Here is a 19,672-nt window from a genome sequence, read left to right on the forward strand (position 1 = left end):
TTATTTAGCCTTAACAAATAAGGGAATCTTGCCATTTGTGACAACAAGGATGAACCTGAAGGACATGATGCTATGTGAAATAAGCCAGACATAGAAGGACAAATACTGCATGATCTCACTTACATGTGGAATTTCAAAGAGTCGAACTCATAGAAACAGAGTAGATTGGTGGTTTCCGGGGACTATCAGTTCTGGGGATCTGATGTACAACATGGTGACTCTAGTTAATAGTACTATATCGTATACTTGAATCCTGCTAAGAAAGTAGATCTTAAGCATTAACCATACATAGAAAAGGCAACCTTGAGAGGTTATGGTTATGTTAATTAGCTTCACTGTGATAATCACATATATCAAAATATCACATTATACATCTTAAATGTATACAACTTTTAATTTTTAAAAAATGTTTATTTTTAAGAAAGAGAGATAAAGTGGGAAACAGAGTGTGAATGGGGGGGCAGAGAGAGAGGGGGACAGAAGATCCAAAGCTGGCTCCATGGTCTCAGCACAGAGCCCCATGTGGGGCTTGAACTTGTGAACTACAAGATCACGACCTGTGCCAAAGTCAGATGCTTAACCTACTGAACCACCCAGATGCTTCTTTATACAACTTTTATTTGTCAATTATACCTCAGTAAAGCTGGAAACCTCCCCCAAATATTGTGAAGTAGGTATAATCAATCTCTCCCTTTTTAAATATACAAATCAAGAAAATAAGGCTCAGAAGTTCAATAATTTGTCTAAAGTTACACAACTAGTGAAGGGAAAAAGCCAGATTCATATTTGGAGGTGGGGGCGGGGCTCCCTCAAAGTCCATAATTGTCAGTAGGAGGGAGTGCTTGTGTGACAGATAACAACTTTTCCATCCATCTTTCTTTCTTTCTTTCTTTCTTTCTTTCTTTCTTTCTTTCTTTCTTTCTTTCTTTCTTTCTTTCTTTCTTTCTTGAGTGTACCCATGTGCAAGCAAGAGGAGGAGAACTAGAGGGAGAGGATCTTAAGCAGGCTCCATGCTCAGTGCCGAGCCCTATGTGGCTTGATCCCACACTCCCAGGATGGTGACCTGAGCCAAGACCAAGAGTCCAACGCTCAACTGACTGAGCCACCCAGGTGCCCCACAAGCAGCATTTCTTATATGCAGTGAGGGTTAGTCCTATGTGTTGGGTACACAAGAAGGTTAGCTCTGGACACCAAAATGTATTTGGATATGATATTCAGTGTGTCAGGATAGGCTAGTTATTTTGGATGTAATACAGTTCAGTATCAGATAGATAAGTGAGAAGAATAGAAAGGCAGAAAAATGGATTAGAATTTTTTCCCCCCAAGTGATTTCCATTTGAGTTGAAGTGGGCTTGGTCCAGGGTCAGAATTTGGAAAGAGTAGGGGAGAAACATGCATAACTGAAAAATCTTAGTCCTGATAATGGGAAGCCTAAAAAGAGAGTAGTTGGATTGAGAGAGCAATGAATTTACTTTTAGATACTTTATTTGTAGGATGCTGTGGGACAGATATACTAAAATAACTAGCAACGTGGGCCCAGAGAACGTCAGGGAGGCATCTGTTATTAGGTGGAGATTGAAGATATAGGAGAAGATCATACCGTGAAGGAAGAATGGAAAGATGAGAGAGAGGAAGGCCAAGGTTCAGGCCTGTGGGAGGAGATGGTAGAGACAGGTTGATAGGGAGCAAGGAGAAGAGGTTGAAGGGCAGGGCAGGAAGGTAAGAGAAACAGGCAAGTAGCTAGTAGAGCAGCAAGACGCAGGGCTAACTGGCCTATCTGGGGGGTCAAACCCATAACTGGACCTCATTGATTCATGTGAGTCCCTCAGTCATAGACAGCATCCATTCTGGCTCTATGGAAAGACAAATTCTTTTTTTTTTTTTTAAATTTTTTTTAACGTTTATTTATATTTGAGACCGAGAGAGACAGAGCATGAACGGGGGAGGGTCAGAGAGAGAGGGAGACACAGAATCTGAAACAGGCTCCAGGCTCTGAGCTGTCAGCACAGAGCCCGATGCGGGGCTCGAACTCACAGACCGTGAGATCATGACCTGAGCCGAAGTCGGACGCTTAATCGACCAAGCCACCCAGGCGCCCCAAGACAAATTCTTATTCCATCGTGTGTCATTGGTTTAATCAGAAGACTAACATTTGAAAAATTTGAGGCATTAGTCTAGAACTCTGCCAAAAACAGCCCATGTGCTTCAGTGTGCACTTGTTTTTAAATAAGGTGATATAATAATCTGATTTCAGAGTGTTTTCAGCTGTTCTGTGCCTTTGCAGTTATGCAGTGTGCTGCGTACCCCACCTTGCATGCCATGTCTTAAATGACTTTTGGTCATCGTCTTTTCGTCACTGCGCTGGATTCCAATACAGTCTATTTCAGTCATGGAGTTATGGTTATCTTTAGAGAACAATTGAACAAGTAACCACTTACATGCCATAAGGAGATGGGAAATGATCTCAAATTGCATGCTTCCGTTGTGGCAATCTCTGCCAGATTCTTGTGCGAATCATCTAAATATTTTAATTCAACACTTTCTATTGGATCCTCTTATCTCATGGCTAGTATGTTCAAAATTCCAGATGTGGAATTTGTCCCTTGATATATTATTCAGCAAAGATGCTATGTTGGTTTGCCAACTCTCAAAGACCTTGAGCAACAATGACTTGGAGATTTAGTGTATTTGAATATTGCCTTCTCAATAGGAAAATATACTGCATTCTTTTGTCAGACAGTTGAAGTGTACTAAAAGCTGTGTTTGGGCTGTAAGACCTAATTTGACACCATGACAGACAGCAAGTCTCAGGGGCACAGGCTACGCCTGTAGCTTTTAAAGCAGAGGGGAAGGGAGAACCCATATGCACATATACGTTTTTTGTCATCTAGAAGGATATCCAGGGTCCCTGCTTCTGACTGGCTGCCAAGAGAGGGATTGAATAGGTATCTTGGCTCTATGTAGCTTAATGCCATTTGGAAAGTTACCTTTGAGTTGTAATGAGGTGCTTCCCTTACTTGTTGAGTTTGTACCCAGGAGAACTTGACTGTGATTCTGGGCCAGAGCAAAGGCTTCACTTGAAACTCCTAGTCTGCTTGGGTGCTGAATTACCTTTATGAAGGTCTTCTCCTTTTGGCAACAAGTGTCTGGTTTTTTTTTTTTTTTTTTTTTGAGAGAGAGAGCATGAGCAGGGGAGGAGCAGAGAGAGAGAAACTCAAGCAGTCTCCATGCCATCAGCGTAGAGCCTAAAGCAGGGCTTGACCTCACGAACTGTGAGATCATGACCTGAGCTGAAATCAAGAGTCGGATGCTTAACCTACTGAGTCACCCAGGTGCCTTCACACGTTTCTGTTTTAAGAGAAGAGTCATTTGATGTTCCACATGCAGGCTCTTCTTGCTTCTCTCTCTCTCTTCTAGACCATGGCAGCCTAGGCCTTTGGGAAGCTTCTATAAAAGTCTTTAGAGGAAACTCTAGCTATGTGAGAGCAGCAATTTAGATTGGAAAAGAACATGGGGACCTAAATGCTATTGGACATGTCTACTGAATGTGGCAGCCATGTCTGTTGAATATGGTAGCCATGACTGTAGTGGAAAGATTTGGTGAGTGGATTCATCATGGCTCACCAACTGGTAGGCCTCTCAGATTTCCTTCTCTTCTCTGGCAGCATATTGTCCAATGTCGACCCAGGCAGGTCTGTTGTCCCAAGCCTCAGGGAAGGGTTTCTCCATGCCAAATTTAACCTCACACTGCCCTGAATCCAGTACCATTTGGGTCTCCTTCCTTTTGGTGCAAGAAGCTTGACCATCCTGAAGAAGCCCCAATATCTGTGTCTTGGTTTGGGTTCCCCCAGAAACTGGCCCTGAGACAAGGATCCAAGGGCAGGTAGTCTATTTTAGAGAATTATCTTAGGAAAGAGCAGTAGGGGAGTAGGGAAGTAAGACAGGAAAGAGAAGACAGTTTATAAAGGTACAGTATCAAGTGGGTTACTGCTGTGGCCAGTTGAGGCTCAGTCCCACTGGGTATCTCTGTGAGACAGCATGGAACACACTTCAGGGTTGCCCCAGCAAGGAGGCTAGGGTATTGGTCCAACTCCTACCCATCATGTACTGAGGGCTGATCCCAGGGAAATTCACTCCTTGGAGTATTTCCTTCACTCAACTACATGATAAATACCAAGAAAGAGAGAGACCTGGTTTAGATAAAAAATGAAAACACTGGTACAGGTAAGAGAACCAGTGCCTACCTTGATTCTCAGCTGTTTCCACTAAGTCTGTCTTTGGGGGAAGAAAGTGGTGCAGCATTAAGTTACAGTGGCCAAGTTCTCTGGGCTGGTAGGAGAGCCTGAGATCACAGTTGCTTCTGACCTGAGCTGTAACTGTCTTCTCCATAAGGATTGGTCTAACTTCTCCCAACTTCTCAGTTCATCTTGCACATGGTTCCCAAATACCTGTCCTCTGATGTTGCTTGTCCCCCTTGCCCATCTTTATTTTGATTCCAGCCCACTTGCCAGACAGTCCCCTTATCTGAATTCTCTGCTCTATTCAAATGAGATTATCCTGAGTCATATTTAGGCTTTCTTTCTTCTGGAATTCTGTTTTTCCATCCACCTGGGAAACCCTCCATGAACCTGATTCTTATCTAATTTGGTCTGTTGGAATGTCATCAAGTCTTTAAAAAATTTTTTTGAAGGTTATTTATTTATTTTGAGAGAGAGAGAGAGCAGAGGAGGGGCAGGGAGACAAGGAGAGAGAGAGAATCCCAAGCAGGCTCCACACCACCACCACCACCACAGAGCCCGATGTAGGGCTCGAACTCACAAACCGCTAGTTCATGACCTGAGCCAAAATCAAGGGTTGGACGCTTAACAGACTGAGCCACCTAGGCATCCCCTCATCAAGTCTTTAAGGCCACACCCAGAGTCCTTGAAGCCTTTTCTTGGCCTTTTAACTCTCTGTGACACTTTTACTACTGTATTCTATTATTGTTTCTGGTACATGTTCTTTCTCCTATTAGATCTTAAATGTCTTGGGGGCAAAGGACCATGTTTTATTCATCTCTGCATCAGCCCACATTTGTCCAGTTAATTTAACAAAGATTTATTGAGAGCCAGAGACTTCACTCAGCACTGGGGCTCCAAAGATGAATGAGACATGGCCCTTGCTCTCAAGGGAGCTCACAGGCTAGGTGTAGAGGTGTGACTGGTGTAAATGAACGTGTGTGTGTGTGTATCTCAGTGCTTCAAACATTAGCAAGTAGTCAAAGATCATAAGTGCAGAGAATGAATGAAGGTATAGGGAGGAGTCTTATCTCCAGCCTGTTTCCTTAAAATGCTCAGAAATTAGTTTGGGAAGATAGTTTTGGGGGAGAGCATGAACATAATTGGATTATGGTGGGAAGTACTTCGTGCATTTTTCTCAGGGATGATGGAGTGGTTTAAGAAAGGGAAGGTAAGCTTTAGAATCAGATTGCTTTGAGTTTGAATTCTAGCTGTGCCAATGTATAAAGCTGTGTGATCTTGGGCAGCTGCTTTTTATTTCCTTGTGTATAAAATAGATAATACCCAACTAATAGCATGGTAGCGGGATTAAATGATATGCATAGTGCCCAGTGCACATTTGGAATGTATTAGAAACCTGATAACTGATGGGCTTCTCCCTACCACCTACTTTTTTAAAAAGAACTATTTCGGATTTTCTGTCTATACTAGAATAATCTGGGTAGAGAAGGTTTTGGTCCTCTCTATACTTTTCTTGACCTAATTGGAAAATTTTAACTTAAATTTATTTTTCATCACTTTAAAATTTTCATACCCATTTCAACCTTAGATTTAGGATACCACTGGGCTCAGTGGTGGAGAGAGAGAGGAGTTGACATTCTTTTGCCAGATTTAAAGGAAGACCTGTAAACAGAGTAATGCTCTGAAAATAAGAATTGCTTTGAGAAGTTAGATCCCCTTTCCATCAGAATTTGTAAATCATTACAGCTTAAAGAGTCTTCATGAAATGAGAACTGGTTCCTTTTTTAAAAAATCATTTTCAGGGGTTCCTGGGTGGCTCAGTCAGTGAAGCATCCTACTCTTGATCTCTTCTCAGGTCATGATTTCATAGTTGGTGGGATTGAGCCCTGAGTCGGGCTCTGCACTGACAGGGGGAGCCTGCTTGGGATTCCCTCTCTGTCTGTGCTCCTCCCCTACTCGTGTCCTCTCTCTCTCTCTTAAAAAAAAAAACTTAAAAAAATCATTTTCATTTATTTTTAGAGGATTCAGTGGAAAAAAAATGCTGGTTATTATACCCTGGGCTTATCAACTTTTTTCTTCATTCTTTTCCCCAATCAACAGTTATTGAGCACCTACTGAATGCCAGGCACTGACTGGTGAGCAAAATAGACTCAGTCATTGCCCCTTGGACCTTATAGTCTATAGTCTATAGATTGGCATAGATCAGCTATATACATGGATAGATATATAATTGAGGGGTTAAGAATGGAAGGTAGGAGACCAGATGAGAGAGGACAGAAGCTTGGTTTAGGGACTTGGCTATGTGAGTGGAGAAAAGGGAATGAATCCCCAAGAGATTGAAGAAGTAACCTTAGCACTAGGTAATGGATTGCCTATGAAGGACAGAGACTGACTAGTGATCTCTGACTTTAATCAGTAAAGCCCTGAGACCTGCACACATGCTGATGAACATTCTAGACATTACCTCCAACCTCAGAGGTGTTCAAGGGAAGTTAGGGAGATGAAGAAAGCACTGGCCTTGGTGTGAGGAGAACACTTGTAGGTGATGGCCCTGCAATCTTCGTAGATTACTGACCCCTTCTAGACCTGAGTTTTGTCATCTGCAAAACAAATGGGTTGTGTTAGATGGCCTCTGTAAATGTGCTGCCTACAGCTCTGTTTATTCTTCAGTGATAAATTTTGAATTTTCTACAGTAACACTTTACATTTGCAGAACACTTTTAAGTCCGTGTGTGGGTGTGTGCATGTGTGTGCATGTTGGGGTGTGCTTGCATATTAAGGGTCACATAGATTTTCACAACAAACTTGTAAGGTTTTCTCTCTAATGCCCACATGAAGATAATGAGACCCGGGGAGATTAGGTTTGTCTATGGTTACTAACTGTTGGCAAAATTAGAGGGCTTAAGTCTCCTAACTCCTTGTCTGACACCTTTATGTTAGATCTTTGTGCCTTCTTTTGTATCTTTACGTGTCTTTGTCTTCCTTTTTCTCCACTGCCATTTCATTATTTTATTTTTTAAATGTTTGTTTTTGAGGGGGGGTGCAGAGGATCTGAAGCGGGCTCTGTGCTGAGAAAAGCGAGCCCGATGTGGGGCTCGAACTCAAGAAACGCAAGATCATGACCTGGGACGAAGTTGGACACTTAACTGACTGAGCCACCCAGGTGCACCTGCCATTTCATTATTTTTTAAAGTATTCGATCCATGAAGGCAGAGCCAGGTGGTGCAACTCACTTTAGGCAGGTCCTGATACTTGGTTTGAAACTACAAATTCATCTGAAGCATGAGAGTTCTTTGCAATTATTCTTATTGCCGTGACCCAATTACCAAGAATAATTAATAATTTGGGCCAATTCCAAATGTTTATATAGGGAAACATGTAAGCAATACAGAGGACATGAAAGACTGGCCTGATTAGGAAGAAATGTATTATTATGGTGTTTTTCAACTTCTTCCAAACCTGGCAGTCACCATCTTACAAGTGGATTTGGTTCTCAAACCGTCTTATAAATGGTGGTGTTTTGAGGTTGTTCATTTCTGGAACCCTTTCTAATACAGTCACATATCTCAAAAGACACTCAGCTCAAGAGAAAAATCTAGCACAACAAATAACTTTTGAGGGCAGTCTTTCCTTCCTGCTTTACAGGGCTGGACAGTTATGCAGAGGGTCATTTTAGCCTCCGTTTAACAAACTGATTGTTAACAAACAGATTGTGTATCTCCCATGTTTCCGCTTCCTACTTTTTTCTCTTCTGGAACTGTGTAGCTTTTTATTAAAAAAAATTTTTTTTTCAACGTTTATTTATTTTTGGGACAGAGAGGGACAGAGCATGAACAGGGGAGGGGCAGAGAGAGAGGGAGACACAGAATCGGAAACAGGCTCCAGGCTCTGAGCCATCAGCCCAGAGTCCGATGCGGGGCTCGAACTCACGGACCGCGAGATCGTGACCTGGCTGAAGTCGGACGCTTAACCGACTGCGCCACCCAGTCGCCCCAACTGTCTAGCTTTTTAAATCAGACACTGCTTTACTAGTTGCAAACTAGAGAAACAGAAAGAAGACCCACAGAGGCCCAGAAATCCCAAGCACTTCATAGACTTAAAGGACTGAAAAATTCATAGACCAAAAAAGATCTTTGGCCAGTGTTTCACTATCCACTGTTGTGGAACAGACAATCCCAAAACTTAGTGCTCTAAAACAAGAACAAATTTATGACATCTCATGATTTTGTCACAGATTTGAGGCAGGTTTCTCCCGGGAAATTCTTCTGTTTTGTGTCTTATTGATTGTGGTTACTTGGTGGTATTCAGGTGATGGCTCCATCTGGTCTGGAAAGTCCAAGATGGCTTCAATTACATGGACGGCACTCTGGTGGCAATGGATGGAAGGCCAGTCAGGTAGTCTCAGAGCTTCTCCCCGAGTCTCTCCAATAGCATAGTCAAACTTCTTGCATGGTGGCTCATGGCCTCAAAGACCAAATTAGAAGCTGTTGATTTTCTTGAAGACTGGGCTTAGAACTAGCATGGTGTCACCTCTGCCACTTTCTTTTTGTAAAAGGAGTCACAATGCAGCCCAGATTCAAGAAGTGGAAAAACAGACCCAAACTCTTTATGGAAGACATGTCAAAAACATTTGTAGCCATCTTTATCATACCACACTTTCAGATTTATAATTATTTTATCTCTTCAGTCTTAGCACTAAGCCTTGGCATACCATTTATTCCCGGAGCTAGTGTTGTTCTGGGCCCCACTAACTTTCCTGGTTTGGCTTGTCCACATTTGGAGTCCACTGATGAAGATTTTTTCCCTTATTTTCAGTGTCCAGGGCCCACTCAGGGATCCTCTGGGTCCTTCTCGTTTGGATGGTCTTGATGCTTCCTTGAAGAGTCCTGCACTGGACTAGCTTCTGAGCTATGGGAGGAGTGTGGTGTATTTTTCAAAGTTAGTGTTAATGAACTTCTTACATATATTAGTGGGTCTCTATTTGGTGGGTTTTCAGGCTGTATGATAAAAACAAATGAATCCGGGAAGTGTGTTTCAAGGACTGAAAGCTCCATCCATACCAGTCTTACTTTAAAATTCTTCAAATGTGCCAGGCCCTTTCCCACTTCAGGAACTTTTCACATACCTTTTCCCCTGCCTGGAATAGCTTGTCTTCCACCCTGCTGGGCTAATATCCACTTAACCTAGGGATGGCAGCTCAAATAGCATTTATTCAGGAAGGCCTTTGGTTACTCCTTTGTCCAAATTAGCCCTCTCCTTTTGACTTTCTAGCCCTGATTCTTTTCCTTCTTAGTATACATTGCAATTTGTAATTAGGTATTTTTCATGTTTATTTCTTTGTCATTTGCCTCCCCTATAATATGTGTCTTGAGGATATAGATCATATGCTTTATTCATCACTATGAGCGAGTGTGTGTGTGTGTGTGTGTGTGTGTGTGTGAGCACGCGCATGTGCGTGCATGTGTGTGCGTGTGCGGGACATTACCACATAAACAGGCTGTCCTATGTCAAATTATGCCCCTGGGGTCAGCTCCCAGAGTTGTTTTTTGCTTTTTATAGCATTTCTTTTGACTCTATTACTCTATACACTCAAATCAATGTTTTAGACATGGTCTTAGACTGGTGGCAACAGACTATGCAACTCTGGAGGAAGAAGAGGTCACTTTCATAGGTCAAGGTCAGCCTGCAGTTCACCTCTTACCTGGACCTCTGTCTCAGAGAATTATCGAAAATGGATTTGAAGGAAGGTGAAGCAAGAAGCTGGAGTAATGAAAGATAGTCACCCCTGAATCACTTTTCCCTCTTTTCATAGTACTAGGATTTTCAGCTGGATGTGCATTGTTCTCAATAATGAATACATTTCCTAGTCTCCCTTGCAGCTCAGTGTGGCCACGAGTTTATATTTTGGCCAATGGGCTGTAAGCAGAAGCATTATATAACTTTTTTTTTCCCATTCCTTTGTGTACCTCTTTCTTATAATCCAGTTGCTGCCATAAAAACAAAGGTCCAGATCCTCAGGATGGTGGAGGGTTGAGTCAGAAGGAATTTTTATCATTGAGTACATCATGAGCAGAGATGCCATATTAGCCTTGGCCTGCATGTTTCTAGGCTTTTATAGGAGAGTAAAATAAAGTTCTACCTTTGTAAAGTGAAGTGTTTTTTATACGTTTTTCTGTTTGTGTCTGGAAAAGCTAATTTTAATGTCTATAAAATTATATCTGGCATTAAATTATGTAAGACTGGTCTCCAACAGTGTCAGAAAAACAAAGGAAAAAGAGAATACCAATGGTAGGGCAGAGAAAGCATCACTAACCATGAACTCCATGGTATTCTGTAAAATATTTCCATAGGGGTGCCTGGGTGGCTCAGTCGGTTAAGCGTCCAACTTTGGCTCAGGTCATGATCTCATGGTTTGTGAGTTTGAGCCCCACATTGGGCTCTGTGCTGTCAGTGCAGAGCCTGCTTCAGATCCTCTGTCTCCTTCTCTCTCTGCCCATTCCCCACTCATGCTCTCTCTCTCTCTCAAAAATAAATAAACATTAAAAAATATTTCCATAAAGTATTTCCAAAGGTAGGTTTTTAATATGGGAAAATTATGGTAATGGAAATGATATCTTGATGTGGAATTTCCTCAATCCTCATTCGGGCTCTCCTTTCTTGACTGTAACAAAGGATTGGGAAAATTGTTCCACTCCTAGAAGGCTTTCCGATTTCACCAGCGACTTCTGATATATCTTAAAGCACAAATTGATTCCTTTATTACTGTTAGAAAGTTCACCTGCCAGATTACAACTGATTTCCCAGAGTCATTTTGGACAAAGGAAAGGTCACATTGTTTTTTACTAAAGATATGTTTTTCTTCCCGTACCACTTGCCTGGTTTTCTTTTTTCAGCTTTTCTTGTGTGATAAATGTCTTAAATAAGACATTTCCCCGAGATATTTAAAGCAATAATACTTAACCTTTGTACAACACTTTCATCTCCAGAGTCTTTTACAATGGGTGCTGGAGTCAGAAAACTTCCCACAAAGGCCAAGCAAGTAAGGGGAGAGTTTTGAGTTCATGAACAATTAGATACAATTTTAAGAGTAGCAAAAACCATCATCAAGAATCTAGTTGTACAAGATGCTCTGCTTAGTAGTAACCCAAAGAATTTCAAGCCCTACAGGATCTTGTCTAGTAGAAAGTCACAGGGATGTAGCTGTGGGCATAGAAGGCAGCATCTTTATCGTGACTATTCTCCTTCCAGTCCTTTCTATTCACTCTTCCTTCTTTCTCTGCCCTTCCCCTTTCCTCAACCCAATCTTTGTAGAGATTTCATCTTCAACTTACAGCAATGCCTTTCCCATGGTCATAGGTTGGGATTCCCTAGAGGCAGACCCTGAGATAAGGATCTGAGTGCAAGGAATATATTTGAGAAGTGATCAAGTCAGAACTAGTAGGGGAAGGGAGACAAGGAAAGGAAAATGAGTAGCTCATCATTGTGGGCAACTGAGGCTCAATCCGACTTGGAATGTGTGAGGGACTGTGCAGAACATGACTCTGAGTTGTCCTACCTGAGGGGGAGGGAGCTAGGTTATCTATTGTAAATAAAGTTAAAGAAAAACAAGTATGTTTGAGGACAACTGATTTTGTTTATAAGCCTCATGGAACTATTTGATGTACCAGACTATGTACCTATGTAACTCATAAAAAATATAAATAATGTACAGAGATTACTATTAAGAATTATATAGGGGTGCCTGGGTGGCTCAGTCAGTTAAGTGTCTGACTTCAGCTCAGGTCATGATCTCACAGCTCGTGAGTTTGAGCCCCGTGTCAGGCTCTGTGCTGACAGCTCAGAGCCTGGAGCCTGCTTTGGGTTCTGTGTCTCTCTCTCTTTCTGCCCCTACCCCACTCACACTCTGTCTCTCTCTTCTTCAAGAATAAATAAACATTTAAAAAATTAAAAAAAATAATTATATATATTTAGGGTGCTGGGGTGGCTCAGTTGGTTAAATAAATGTCTGACACTTGAATTCGGCTCAGGTCATAATCTCACCGTTTGTGAGATCGAGCCTGGTGCCAGGCTTTGTGGTGATAGTGCTGAGGCTGCTTGGGATTCTCTCTCTCCTTCTCTGTCTGCCCCTCCATCTTTTTTTCTCTCTCTCTCAAAATAAATAAATAAACATTAAAAAAGAAATATATTTGCTTATGTCAAATAGATAATACAGCAGTTTTAACATTTGAAGAGAGGGCCTTTTTCTACTCTACCTACCTAATATTTATTATCATTTTAAATTTGGCTTTGAGGCTCAAAGGGCACTTTTAAGCACCCATTGGGTATGTGGCATTATACGAGGTGCTGGGAGAGAGGAGGGAGATTTGGAGGAGAGAAGAACTTTCTTGCTTAGCCTCCTAGAATTAATTTATAACAGAGCAGGGAGAAAAGCCATATGCTAGAGGTTATAGAGATTAATTCCATAATTTATTAGAAGTTAACTTTAAGCTTATATACAAGCCAGTGTAAAGCAGTGTCATGCAGGATATATGTGGTTACACTAAAGGAATGACCACTCCGGGAAATACCACTGTAGGGTAAGCTCAGGATAGAGTGAGTCTAGTGCTTGACCTTAAGGGTCTGGCTTACAGAAAAGAAAGAAGGAGGGAAGTGCCAAGAGGTGGAGTGCTATGAGCCAAGATCATGGTGGTTTCCCATTAGATGTAAGTTGCAGAGGGAGACTGGTGATAATTGATCAAGTAGGCCCAGGTGATGGAGAACCTTGACAATCAGGCAGAGGTCTTGGAAATAGATTCCGTTTGGAAAGTAGGGAGAAGCAGGTTCAAAGGGTTTTTTATTTTCCTGGTGACCTTTATTTTTAGCTGAGGTATAATTTACATAAGAAGACGGTCAGTTCTGAAGTGCACAGTTTGGTGAATTTCTACAAATGCAATCACCATTGCACAGGTGGTTTCTACCCATGTAACTACCACCCAGATAAAGATACATATTTCCATCACTGAAGAAGGGCCCTTTATTCATCTTCCCAATGAATAACTGCCCGGCCTCCACCTCTTAACCACTATTGAGAGTTGTTGAACGGTTTTTAAACTTCATATAAGTTGCATCATATAGCATATTTTCCTTTACGACTGGCTTTTATACTCAATATTTTGAGATAAGTAGTTTGTTTATCCATTCTCCTGTTAATGGAAATGTAGGTTGTTTCCAGTTGTGGGCAATTACTTTTTAAAAATTTTTTTATTAAAAATTTTTTGTATGTTTATTTATTTTTGAGAGACAGAGAGAGAGGCTGGAGGAGTAGAGTGAGGGAGACAGAGGATCCGAAGCAGGCTCTGCATTGACAGCAGAGAGCCTGACACAGGGCTCCAACCCATGAACTACGAGATCATGACCTGGGCCAAAGTTGGACGCTCAAATGACTGAGCCACCCAGGCACCCCTCCAGTTGTGGGCTATTTTGAATAGAATGCCTGGGAATATTCTTGCACATGTCTTTTGGGGGATGTGTGCACTCCTTTCTCTAGGAGTGGGTCATTTGGTCATGGGGAGACATATGTTTAGATTTAGTGGTTGTTACCAGTTTATACTCAGACCAGCAATGGATGAGAGATGAATTTCTCCACAACCTTGTCAATACTTGGTATTGGTAGTCTTTTCCATTTTATTTTTTTGCCATTCTAGTAGGTCTTCAGTGAGAAAAATAATTTTTTTAAAGAAAGATTAATTATAGACTAAAGAATGGATGGACTGGGAGGTAGGGGCAGAGACGAGACTCAGGCAAACCAGTTACAGAGCTGCTGTCCCAATGTCAATGGGACAACTCAAGAGTTTGGCCTGAGGGACTATGGGAGCTATGGGTAGGAAGGATTTAAACTGATTTAACAGAGCTTGGCAGAGGCTCAGAGCTCTGTTTTCAGTATGCCTCTTCTATCTAGAAGACTCTTTTAGCATTTAAGTCGCTTGCTATTAACTGTAGCCAGAGGAGTGGGGTCACCTTTAATTAATCTGCCTGAGACAGATCTTATTGTATTGTGGACACTGCAAATATTTGAAGAAATTTACTAGGAGAGCCTGGAGATGGTTTCAGGGATGAGAGGGTTTGCCGTGGGTTAAGTGAATTGCCACACGAGGATTTTTAATGTACTTTTTTCTGTTTGCTCCTTGCCTTGATGACCTGGTATTAGGATTCCTTCTTCCTTCCCTTCCTTCTTCCCTTTCCTCACCTTCCTTCTTTTCTTCTATTAATCCATCAGTGAGTAAACATTTGCTGAGGGCCTCTTCTGTGCCAGGCCCTGGCTGGGTGCCATGGTGGATCCACAAAGGGATTTTTCAGGTTCCAGTCTTCCAAGAGTTCAGTGCATTCAGTAAAGGATTTGGCAAACATACAAAAAGTGACAACATCAGGCAATGCCATGCAAACCCCTGCTGGCCTGTGTCGGTGCCTCTCTGCTCCTCCCACTACTGCTTACGACTCTTCACTGGAAAGAAAGCATGTTGAAATTCGAAGTGGAAGGTAGAATGGGTATCAGAGAAAGTTTCTAGTTTGAGGTGGCACCTAGGTTAAGGCAAGGATGGGTGAGAGTTCAATAGCCGAGATGATGGGAGGGTATAATAACAACAGAGAACAGCCTGAGTGGAGGTGGGGAGAGGCAGAGTGTAGGGCCCAGAGAGGAATGTCAAATAGTAGAAATTTGGCCAGAACGTATGGTGTGTGGAATATGTCAAGTGGGAAGGGAAGACAGAGCCAGAGCAGGAGCCATGAGGCAAATTTTGTTTACTTGGTAGGCAAGAGGGAACCATTGAAGGCTTTTAGTGACAGCATTGTAATCAGAGCTGCCTCTTGCAAAGATTACTCTGGCAGTGATTAACCACAAGACTGAAAGCATGATAATGTTTTAGGAGACTGTTATAAGGGTCCAGGGAAGAATTAGTGAGGGCATGTATTAGCTTGGCTGGGAAAGAAAGGAGGGGCTAGGTAATACGAGAAATGATTAGAAAAAAAAAAAAAAAAGGTTCAGAGAGAAGATGGGGAATGGAAAGCAGAACAGAAACAATCATGTTCTCTTTTCTTTCCAAATCCTGTATTTTGAAAGTGAGCCAAACTTAGCGTGATGTAGGTGTGGGTCTCCATCAGGATTGCATTCCTCTTAGGAGGAGGTAGCCAAATCGTGGGTAAGAGGTCAGGAAGACTCAGAGTGGAGTTTTCTGCTTTGCTCAACGTGGAATTACTTAAGAAACAAAATCCAACCAAAGCCAAACCCTCCATTCCTTGACACCACACTTTCCTGCTCTTGGTCCATCTCACTCTTGCCTTTCATGTTCAAACTTCTAGAACAAACTGTACATCCTCACCTGTACATACAACAAACTGTACATCATTTCTTCACTTCCTATGTACTCAACTCCCACTCATCTTGACCACCTTCACTGCTCATTAAGTCACCATTGCCTTCCATGTTGCTAGGGTTAGTGAATACTCTCCTGATCTCATCTTACCTGAAGCCTCAAGTGTATCCAATACTCTCAGCCATTCCCCATACTTAAAATGCTCTCCTTTCTTGAATTCTCTTAATCCACTTCTCCTGGTTTTCCTCTTATCTCTCTGGCTACTCCTGTTTAGTCTTCTTTTCTAGTTCTCTAGTTCATTCCCTTCTACTTAAGCCAGTATATATTGGAGATTTTAGGCCTTTTTTTTTGTTTGTTTCTACTTTATGCTCTTTCCCGAAGTAACCCCATTAGATACTCAAACTTCAATTTTGATGCCTAAATTTCTATGTTCAGCCTGGACACCTCTCTGCTGAGCAGCAGGCCTATAAGTCCAACTGGCTACTTGAAATGTCCACTTGAATGTCTCAAAAACAGGTCAAACTCAGCATTGAAAAACTGAGATTCATGAGATCTTTCCTCTTTATCATAATTGGCACCACCAGCCATCCATGTATGCATTCCAGAAGATGGAGAAACAGTCTTGATCATCCTCTCTCTTAATTCCTCATATCAACTCCATTACTTTCTTGTTGATTTTATTTCCTAAAATATTTCTCAAGCCCATTCATTTCTTTGCCCTTGTCCAAGCTACCAACCCTCTCATACTGGTCACCGTCATGGACTCAACCAGAATCTGAACCCACTCTGTCCTCCACTTGAATACATCTTCCACTCAGGAGCCAGTGTGAAACTTTCTAGACTTAAATAGGATTATGTTGTCTTCTTAAAAGACTTCCATGGCTTTCCCTTGCTCATAGGACAAATACCAAAGGTTCATCTGACTTTGAAAGCCCTACAAGGGCTGGCCATTACCATCCTCTTCAGCTTTACCCCTCCTCCACTTTCCTCTCTTCTCTTTTTCCTCCAGGCCCTCAGGCCTTTTTCTGTCCCTCCTACTCTCCACACCCTCTCCTCCGTAGGACTTCAGCAGCTGAAGGTTTCCCAGAACAACCCCCTCTCCCTCCCTCCTCTACCTAGTTGACTTCTATTTATAATTTGGATCTCAGATTAAATGCTACTTACTCATGGAAGCCTTCCTTGATCCCCTAATTTAGATCATACCAGAACCCCCTTACTATATGGCCCTCTAGCACTGGGTATATTTCCTTGAGAGCACTTTGCACAGCCTATAATGACCCATCTATTGCTAGGATTCTTTGATTAAGGCTTATTTACCCCACTAGACTTAAGTTGTATGAGGACAGGAACAGTGTCAGTTTTTGCTCACCCTTGTCTTGCCAGAGTGCTTGGTATCGTCAGGAGCACAACAGGGTTTAACAAATCCATGTTGGATAAATACATGAGCACATGGGTTGAGGCAAGCTATATTATACTATGTCTCCTGGAGGGGTATTGGAGGAGCCTAGGTGCACACAATAGCTTGCCTGTCAGCAATGCCAGCTAAGTGTGTTAATAAATATTCCAACCAGAGGTTGAACATTGATGATCCCAGGCTATAAGCAGTCTGGTAGAAATGTTTAGTTTGGCTTGCATGAGTTTTTGAGAAGAACTTGAACTGTATGCAGATGTTTCAAAATATGGAGATTTCATGCAAAAATCTGAATTTCTGGATTTTTTTCCTTTTTCAGGAAGCTCTGACGTCACTGAGCCCACATTTCCTTGTAGCAGTAATCAACTGGAGTTGAGGAGGGGCTGCCCCATTTCGATGGGGGGTGCATTAGTTATTCAGTTCATCACTGTTACTCATTTATTTAATTTATTTAATTATCTATCTGGCCCATAGAAGCATATACCTCATTGAGTTTGCTTTTCTTTGTGTAAGCTTCCTTTATTAGAAATGGTTGGACCCAACTAATTGGGTAGTCTGATAAAATGCCTGAATCATTGCCATGAAAAACCATACCATCAATTCCATTTCCTAACTCTTTCCTAACTCTAAAAAAGGCAGAATTCTTTCATCTAACCCTTTCACTTAACAGATGACAGAGCTCAGGGCCAGAGTAGGTAATAACTTGCCTAGGCTCACAAAACTAGTTCTTTGTCTCCTGGTTGGTGTGCTTACAAATATCAACAAAAATATTAAGGGAAATGTATTCCTTTATACATTTGCCATTTAAATTTTTATCTCCTTAAATTTAGAAGAACTAATTTAAGCACAGTAACTGAGTTTCTAAGTCTCAAGTTCATCTCATTATATATTTTTTTTCCTCTCGAATTGTTTGGGAAACTTAATGTTGGTTGTGTAGAAGTGGTAGTATAGTAGCAGTAATAGTAGCCAAACCCAGTGTGTGAAAATGTGAATTAATAATATTGGACTAATAGTTTTCTTTTATAAAGGCTCTGATGTCTTTTTGTTTGTTCGTTTATCTGTTTGTTTCTTCGGCCTGTGAATTTTGACTCCAGTTTTATTGTTAGCCTTTTTCACTTTGGTGAAATACATATACACAGTAGTGAAATTGATCACTGTAACTGTCACCATTTTAAAGTGTACAATTCAGTGGTATTAAATGCATTCACAATGCTGTGCAACCATCACCCTCATCTGGTTTCGGAAATTTTTTTATCACCCCAAATGGAAACCCTATATCCATGAAATAGTCACTTCCGATTCCTGCTTACTCTCAGTCCCAGGCAACTACTTATCCACTTTCTGTCTTTATGGATTTGCCTATTCTGGACATTTCCTATAAATGGAATCATACAATACATGACCTTTTGTGTTTGTCTTCTTTCACTTAGCATAATGTTTTCAGGGTTCATCCACATTGTAGCATGTATCAGCACTTTCTTCTGTTTTATAGCTAAACAATATTTCATTGCATGGATATACCACATTTTGTTTATTCATTCATCCATTGATGGATATTTGGGTTGTTTCACCTTTTGTCGATTGTGCATAGGGTTGCTATGAACATTTGTGTAGAAGCTTTTTTTTACTCACTTTTTAAAGTTTGCATTTCAGGACCTACCATTTATCATTTATGACAGGCTGCTTGCCTATTGTCAATAAAGTTAAAAAAGGAGTTGCTAGACCAACTGGGTGTCAATTTCTATTGGCTTCTCTTTTGCATCTCTGAATCTGGCTTGAAATTGCAGTTGTATTTACAGGCAAGAAATAGCAGTTCATTTTCAGTAGGCATCTACCTGGAAAACACCAGGTGCTTTAAACAAATTACAAAGAAGAAAGCAAACTAACTAGATTATGTGGCCATTATAAACTATCAAATGTTATGGGGGAAAGTATGGATCTTATTCAGAAGGTAACCTACAAAAGAACAGCTTAACTCTGAGTCAAGGTACACCTGTTGAGCTTTTCACTTTTGTGCAACAATATTCAACAAATATGAATTGAGTGCTGTGAAGCCTGATTTATGCATGAACAGAGCTTAGAGTCCAGTGAGGAACTGTAGATATTAATTAAGTAAATATTCATATGTAATTACAAACAATCCTTGACAGGAATATGTAAGAAGTATGAGAGTATATAACAGGGCTACCTGCTGTCTCCCAGAGGCTATGAGACAGATTTGCTGAGGAATTGACTTTTGCGCTGTGTAAGATGGGCAAACAAGTATTGAGTACCTAACAATTATCACCCTAAGTGCTTTGGATTCAAGGGTTAGTAAGTAGCCTCTGTCCACAAGAAGTTCTGTTTTCTTGAGATAGTTAAGTGAAACATCAGCTGATACAATCATCATCAACCTCTTTGGCTGGATCCTGTTCACTTAACCAGAGATTATCAGGGGGTCTCGCAGGGACAGGCTCAGTCTGGAACATTTTCAAGTTGTTTAGTTTGTGATTCATATCTAAGTTCCGATAGCCTCATGGGCAAACAAAGGACTGGAGATGAAGTAGTGAAATCAATAAAGACATGAATCATTGATTCCAGCACGTTTTCTTGGGCAGTTGTCCCTCTAGTGCCTTTCACAAGTAACCCCCCAGCCTCCACACAGTTGGATCCCACACCCTTATTCACCAGTCTGC

Source organism: Prionailurus bengalensis, chromosome X (genome assembly GCF_016509475.1).
Source record: "Prionailurus bengalensis isolate Pbe53 chromosome X, Fcat_Pben_1.1_paternal_pri, whole genome shotgun sequence".
NCBI classification, from domain to species: domain Eukaryota; kingdom Metazoa; phylum Chordata; class Mammalia; order Carnivora; family Felidae; genus Prionailurus; species Prionailurus bengalensis.